This window comes from Pseudophryne corroboree, chromosome 8 (assembly GCF_028390025.1).
Source record: "Pseudophryne corroboree isolate aPseCor3 chromosome 8, aPseCor3.hap2, whole genome shotgun sequence".
NCBI classification, from domain to species: Eukaryota; Metazoa; Chordata; class Amphibia; order Anura; family Myobatrachidae; genus Pseudophryne; species Pseudophryne corroboree.
In genome coordinates, this window is record NC_086451.1 from 252,990,941 (window position 1) to 252,999,380 (window position 8,440).

Sequence of the window (8,440 nt, forward strand, 5' to 3'; positions counted from 1 at the left end):
TCAAGGCACACTAACAGTCCTGGTTTTAGTGATATCCAGGCTTGAACACAGGCGACTTAATTAGTATGTCAGTTATTTTGATTAAACCATCTGTGCTGAAGCCTGGATATCACTAAAACCTGCACTGTTGGTGTGCCTTGAGGACCGCGGTTGGGAATGCCTGATCTAGAGGTATAGCTTTTCGGTCTAAGATAATATCGACATTATCAGTACGTTTAAGAATTGGAGGTGAGACAGTTGTTACATATATCCAAGATGTGTTGTACGTGCCTTATTTAGGAAGTAATCTCATTGCTATCAGTGTCTTAGAGAAAAAAGGCTACAAAGTTTAATTTCAGAAGGGCAAGTGTATAGTGTATAATAAAAGAGGGACTGTTAATGCTTCAGCAGCCCGGTGCAACCAACTATGGGGGTAATTCAGACCTAATTGCTAGGCTGCATTTTTGCACAGCGGGCAATCAGGTCTAAACTGCACATGTGTATGCACGGCAATGCGCAGGCGTGTCGCACGGGTACAAAACGGATCGCTGTTCAGCGATGGGTTTGTGAGAAGAATACATTCGCACAGGCGATCACAAGGAGATTGACAGGAAGAGGGCGTTTGTGGGTGGCAACTGACCATTTTCTGGGAGTGTTTGGAAAAATGCAGGCATGTCCAAGAGTTTACAGGGTGGGTGTCTGACGTCAGTTCCGGTCTCGAACAGGCTGAGGTGATCGCAGCGGCTGAGTATGTCCTGGGCTGCGCAGAGACTGCACAAAATCAGTTTGTACAGCTCTGCTACACATGCGTTCGCACACTTACATAGAAACATAGAAACATAGAAACATAGAATATGACGGCAGATAAGAACCACTTGGCCCATCTAGTCTGCCCCTTCTTTTTTATCCCTTAGGTAATCTCAACCATTTTTGAACCTTACTTCTTTGTAAGGATATTCATATGCCTATCCCAAGCATGTTTAAATTGCTCAACAGTCTTAGCCTCTACCACCTCTGATGGGAGGCTACTCCACTTATCCACCACCCTTTCTGTGAAGTAATTTTCCCTTAAATTTTCCCTGAACCTGCCTCCCTCCAGTTTCAGTGTATGTCCTGGAGTTCTAATACTTTTCTTCCTTTGAAGAATGTTTCCCTCCTGAACTTTGTTAAAACCCTTGGTTTATTTGAAAGATAAACCCCTGGTATATTTGAAAGTTGCACAACTAAAATACACTCCCTCTGTAAGCGGCAACTATCTGATCGCAGCAATGCAAAAATCGCCTGCTAGCAATTAGGTCTGAATTACCCCCTATATGTCCTGGACACTGAGGAGTGTACTGTAAGTATGGCTACCGAGCAAAAACAGTCAATGGAGCTTTGGCACAAACGCTTGGGTCATCTGGGTTATGACAACGTCCAGAAACTGCTAGATGGAATGGTAACAGGGATCACCGTGAGCAACGCTGAAAGACCCATGTGTGAGAGTTGAATAAAAGGCAAGCAAACTTGCAACCCATTTCCAAACTCAGTTAATAGAGCAGAGACACCGCTAGCTCTAGTGCACACAGATGTGTGTGGTCCAGTGGAGGAATAATCAATCAGTGGCTACAGGTATTTCATGACTCTCATTGATGACGCCACAAGAATGACACACCAGTGACATGCGGCGGGGTGAGGCAAGTGAGGCAGGGCCTTCCCTGTTATACTAACGTTTGTGCCAAAGTTTTGACTGTATACAGTATTCAAAAAACACAAAGAGTTTGTTTGCAATATTTTCTTTGCATTATTCTAATCATTTTTATAGACAACACTCTGGAGTAAAGAGTCTATGGCAGGTGAGGCAGTGCCCCACCTACCTATCTTTTCCACACATCTCTGATCAAAACTCACCAAATTTCCAGGAGTTTATACTGCTGCACCTGTGTATAATGCCCAGATGTAACCATTGGCTTATATATTGCATATAACTCTGGCTCTTGTGCAAGCTAGTGCCTTTTGAGACATTTAGCTCACCACATGTCCCTGTGACACACGTGTACTTTCTTAAGAAGAAAAGTGAAGTTGTCAACAAAATTGTGGAGTACAAAAACCTGGTGGAGAATCAGAGAGGTCTGAAACTAAAGATCCTGAGTTCAGACAACGGTGGAGAGTATGATAACAAAGTCTTAGCCGCATTTCTTAGAAAATATGGCATAAAGCATCAGCTAACAATTGCCTACACACCGGATCAGAATGGCGTGAGTGAGCGGGCAAACAGCACAATTGTTAAGAGAGCACGGACTATGTTAAATGATGCTGGCCTGGAAAAGAAGTTTTGGGCAGAACCAGTATCTACTGAGGTATACCTAAAAAATCGTGCACTTACAGTGGCCGTCAAAGGCAAAACGCACTGGAGACGTGGTTCAGGAACAAGCCAAGTATCAGTAATCTTCGTGTCTTTGGGAGCAAAGCTTTTGCACATATACCAAAGGAAAAAAGAAGAAAGCTAGATCCAAAATCCATACAATGTATAATGCTTGGATACTGCGATGAAAGCAAAGGATACAGACTTTAGGATGTCACAAGTAAGCGTCTTCTTAAATCCAGAGATGTGGTATTCTATGAGACAGCGCCACTAACTGGAGCAGAGGAGCAATAACTAAATTTATTACTGGATGTGCAGGCAGCAGAAAGCATGTCTGAATCTGAGAGTGTCAAAGGAGACAACAAGTCAGAGAACAGAAGTTCCATGAGGGGTAACAAAGGTATTCCAGCCAAGAAATACAGTGGTAGCTTACTGTGAACCTCAAAACATACAGGAAGCATAGTCAAGCAGTGATTGGACAGAATGGAAGTCAGCAATTGATACAGAACTGTCAGCACTAAATTCTAACAATACATGGACTATAGTTGATAGACCAAGTGACCGTAAAACAATTAAAAACAAGTGGGTTTTCTGCAAGAAGTTGAACACAGATGAGACAATAGCATGTTACAAAGCCCACCTTGTTGCAAGGGGATATACCCAGAAGTATGGAATTGATAATGGAGAGATCTACTCACCAGTCGCAAGGTATAGCACCTTAAGGTTAGTGATTGCTGTTGCTACACTACATAATCTACTGTTATAGCAACTAGACTTTGATTCCACATTCCTAAATGGAGAATTGATTGAGGAAATTTATATGGAACCACCTGAACATTATGATATGGACATATTCCAAACTGGGAAAGTTTGTCTCTTAAATAAGTCGCTATATGGCCTCAAGCAAAGTGGTTGTTGCTGGTATGTAAAGTTGGATGCAGCATTAGATGAAATTAACTTTTTTAGGTCAGAGACCGATCACTGCCTATACCACAAAACCATCAAAGAAAAGTTGTTCCTCATAGCTGCCTATGTGGATGATTTACTTTTTGTCATGACTGTGTTTTTTGTGAACCTGGTGTGTATGTGAAGTCCATGCGGTTAACTGGAGGACTATGTGTATATTTGGCTGGTCTGTGGGAATCAGTGAGATGAAGTAGTAAGGAGCAATCTCTGACCGGGGGTTGAACCCGGGCCTCGGCAGAGGGAGCCGTATCCTGATCACTGGATCACCAGGGACTTGGTGTTGATAACAGGATGGTGAATGTATTGGTGAACGAATTGGATATACTGTCACAGGAGTAGGTGTTTGTGTACTCAAGGTTACTATGAAATAGGTTCTATGGAGCTACGCAGATCTGGGAGGAGAACTGAAGATGTTGAAGATGTCGGACTGGTTACCTGTGAGACTGGAACCTGGCTGGTTACCAGCGAGACTGAGAACCGGGCTGGTTACCGGAGAGACTGAGAACCGCACTGTGAACCAGGCTGGGTACCGGTATAACTGAATGGTAACTGTAATTCGGGTTGGTACCAGATATACCTACAAACACAACTGTATGTAGAACAATGACTGTGGCTGTGACTTTAAGATGAGGTTGAATATGAACTGAAGTCTGTGGCTGTGTCTTTAAAACAATACTGAAGAATATTGCGGCTGTGTCTTTAAGACGAGGCTGAAGAATACTAGATATAACCAGTAACACAACTGTAATCCAGACTGGGTAGCAAAAGAGCAGAGTTTTACAGGAACTTAGGTAATAGTGTTACCTCTTAGGGAGCTCAGCTACTAAGCTCACACTAAGCTGTGTGACGCAAGGAACTGGCAGCTTCTGTAACACAAGTCTCTTTACTTATACTTCCTGGTCCTTGGTGATTGGTGAATGGAGTCAGGTGATTCAGAAAGTCTCAAGCTGGCACAGGATTGGATAGATCCAGGTTAGGTTATCAGACCCTGTCGTGTCAGTTCTCCAGGTTAGGCTCTGATGTGGAGTGAGGCCTAGCAGGCTGAAAAAACACTGAAGCCTGAACTTCTAAAAATAAACAGAAAATGCTGACTTTTAGGCCTAAACTCCAGATTGCTGAACACAGTGAAGAATCAAAATGCTGCACACAGCTGATTGCTGATTACTTAGAGGAATTCCTACTCAGGTGGCTAATCAAGGTAAGCAAACACAGATTTGCAGTCTTCCTGCTGAGCTGAACAGATGCAAGTAACAGGATATGCTGAGGTAAGCCCCAGAATATGAGAAATACAGCCAGGATCAGGACACTTTTGGCAGGTCAAGAAGATCACATCACTGATGCCAAGCACCAGCTTAAACAAAGATTCAAGTTGAAAGAACTAGGCCCTGCAAATCATCTATTAGTTATGGAAATTGTACAAAACCTGCAAGAGGGAACTGTTACAACTGACTGACCAACAAACATACATTGAGGCAATAATTTCCAAGTACGGAATGACAGATGAAAAATCAGTAAGTACTCCCATTGATAAAAGTACAAAGATGGTCAAGGCCATGTCACCAAACAGCAAAAGTGAGATAGAGTAAATGCAAGAAATCCCTTATCAAAATGCCATTGGTAGTTTGATGTATCCGTGAACAGGGTTGTGACTCCGCACCAGTCCTCAAAATTTCAAAAGATAATTTATTGAACCAGAATTATGATCTTATGTATGGTAGGTATACCTTCAAATAATTGTACCTGGTGGTGCACCCAGAGTCAGGGAGAAACTAGAGAAAAAACAACTTTGCAGAAGACTCTTGTGTGGGTGCACTCTTGTTTTTGTTATATGACTATTAATTAAAACATAACTTTTATTAACTCATTTAAAATAAATCCTCACTCTCATACTCCACCATGTTTGGTTAATAGGATGTATTTATATCTATACACACAAAAGTGCTTCAAAAATTGGAAATGTTCTGGTTAGTCTATCACCAAAAGACTTGTAGGGGGATGTAGACACTATAGTTCTACATCCAATTCCTAACCAACTAGCACAAGCGAAGCTTGTTTTAATGAGACCTCAATGGGTCATGATTGACCGGACCATTCTTATCAGGAGTATGTATCCTAACAACAGTATATGCACATATAGGGGTGCCTGCTAGATTCCCCCGTAATTTGGAGACAATAAGTTTAGCTGATTTTAGCTTTAGATATCTAAAAGAAGAAAGAAACCAGAAGAGAAGAGGGAAAAAAAGGGGAGAGAGAAAGTGGTCATCCTGCTGTTGGTATCCGGTCGGAGAGGGTCATTAATTACAACACCGGGTATTCTCTGGGGGTCTCCCACACAGGTACTGACCCAGCCCGCCACCGTTTTGCTTCCAAGATCGGACGAGATCGGGCTCTGTCGGTGGGGTATGGTAGTAACTTTTTGACGCAATTGGTCGACCCACCAATGAGAGTGCACCGATTAAAGATTTCAGAAAAAAGGCAAACTGCGGATCTGCTGTCTACGTTTGGTGCAGGTTTTCACCTATGAATCATAGATGAGAGTCCGCTGATATACAGAAATTTAAGCTAAAGATAAAGATAAGATAAAATAAGATAAAGGTAAACGTTAACTGAAGAAGCTGTATTATAATGAAAAAATAGGCCAGACCAGTATATGCTGACTATAGCCTATGCTAAATTAACCCCAGTTGATCCCACCTATAAACGCAATGTATTATACCGCTAGGCAGGGAATACTGAGAAATCAATATAAAAAAAATGGAATCAGGTGTTGTTTTCAATAGGCACTGTCAATTTGTTTGATAACTTAGATATACATTTTTTATATCTAGAGTCCCTGCTGTGGGCTAGATTGGACTAGAACGGCTATAGCACATACACCAAAAAACTCCCCCATAAAAATTATGATTGTAAATACAACCCAAAATATGGGGCTGTTATACTGGGAAAAACAGCCATTAGAGAGGGGTGTGTCCAATCAAACAAAATTATCACCTGCTCTCAGTTTTCTATAGGGTAACAAATAATGGTAAAGAATAAACAGAATATGAAAAGACAGGTACAATTATTATGTCCCGTCTATAACAGGCAAAATTAACACTGTATCAATCTGAAAAACCAGAGTAGGTTTTGGTGCTGCTAACAGATATTGGTTTTAAAGAGTTGAAAAAGATGTACACAAAAATTCTGTGTGGAAAGATATTTTGGGTTGTATTTACAATCATAATTTTTATGGGGGAGTTTTTTGGTGTATGTGCTATAGCCGTTCTAGTCCAATCTAGCCCACAGCAGGGACTCTAGATATAAAAAATGTATATCTAAGTTATCAAACAAATTGACAGTGCCTATTGAAAACAACACCTGATTCCATTTTTTTAATATTGATTTCTCAGTATTCCCTGCCTAGCGGTATAATACATTGCGTTTATAGGTGGGATCAACTGGGGTTAATTTAGCATAGGCTATAGTCAGCATATACTGGTCTGGCCTATTTTTTCATTATAATACAGCTTCTTCAGTTAACGTTTACCTTTATCTTATTTTATCTTATCTTTATCTTTAGCTTAAATTTCTGTATATCAGCGGACTCTCATCTATGATTCACAGGTGAAAACCTGCGCCTAATGTAGACAGCAGATCCGCAGTTTGCCTTTTTTCTGAAATCTTTAATCGGTGCACTCTCATTGGTAGGTCGACCAATTGCATCAAAAAGTTACTACTATACCCCACCGACAAAGCCCGATCTCGTCCGATCTTGGAAGCAAAACGGTGGCGGGCTGGGTCAGTACCTGTGTGGGAGACCCCCAGAGAATACCCGGTGTTGTAATTAATGACCCTCTCCGACCGGATACCAACAGCAGGATCACCACTTTCTCTCTCCCCTTTTTTTCCCTCTTCTCTTCTGGTTTCTTTCTTCTTTTAGATATCTAAAGCTAAAATCAGCTAAACTTATTGTCTCCAAATTACGGGGGAATCTAGCAGGCACCCCTATATGTGCATATACTGTTGTTAGGATACATACTCCTGATAAGAATGGTCCGGTCAATCATGACCCATTGAGGTCTCATTAAAACAAGCTTCGCTTGTGCTGGTTGGTTAGGAATTGGATGTAGAACTATAGTGTCTACATCCCCCTACAAGTCTTTTGGTGATAGACTAACCAGATCATTTCTAATTTTTGAAGCACTTTTGTGTGTATAGATATAAATACATCCTATTAACCAAACATGGTGGAGTATGAGAGTGAGGATTTATTTTAAATGAGTTAATAAAAGTTATGTTTTAATTAATAGTCATATAACAAAAACAAGAGTGCACCCACACAAGAGTCTTCTGCAAAGTTGTTTTTTCTCTAGTTTGATGTATGCAAGCATTGGGACACGTCCAGACATCACACATGCAGTGAGTCGGGCAAGCCAGTTCGCAAATAATCCTGGGAGACAACACTGGATTGCAGTAAAGAAAATACTAAGGTACCTCAAAGGTACAAGTTCACTAAAGGTGAAATTTACAAGATCATCAGATACCAGCTTAAAAGTATTCTGTGACACCGACTGGGGATCAGATGAGGATGATAGACATTCTTATATTGGATACCTGTTTGCACTGGCAGGCACAGCCATAAATTGGGCAAGTAGGAAACAACCTGCAGTTGCTCTTTCTACAACAGAGGCAGAGTACATGGCGCACACAGAGAATTCAAAAGAAGCGCTTTGGATAAGAGAGACTTTGGTGGTCATTCCGAGTTGTTCGCTCGTTGCCGATTTTCGCTATGCTGCGATTTGTTGCTAAATGCGCATGTGTATGGTACGCAGAGCGCATGCGCTAAGTTATTTTACACAAAAGATTTGCTGGTGTTCGTGCAGCGCTTTTCAATCGCACTGCTGATCGGTGAGTGATTGACAGGAAAGGGGCGTTTCTGGGTGGTAACTGAGCGTTTTCTGGGAGTGTACTAAAAAACGCAGGCGTGTCAGGGAAAAATGCGGGAGTGTCTGGAGAAACGGGGGAGTGGCTGGCCGAACGCAGGTCATGTTTGTGACGTCAAACCAGGAACTAAACGGACCGAGCTGATCGCAATCTAGGAGTAGGTCTGGAGCTACTCAGAAACTGCAAGAAAATATTTAGTAGCAGTTCTGCTAATCTTTCGTTCGCTAT

At 41.6% G+C, this 8,440-nt stretch overlaps 2 pseudogenes; one reads left to right on the forward strand and one right to left on the reverse strand.

Annotated features, from left to right (window-relative positions):
• Positions 1 to 5,584: 5,584 nt before the first annotated feature.
• Positions 5,585 to 5,703, reverse strand: LOC134953636 (5S ribosomal RNA; annotated as a pseudogene).
• Positions 5,704 to 6,996: 1,293 nt separating this feature from the next.
• LOC134950001 (5S ribosomal RNA) lies at positions 6,997 to 7,115 on the forward strand (annotated as a pseudogene).
• Positions 7,116 to 8,440: the final 1,325 nt, after the last annotated feature.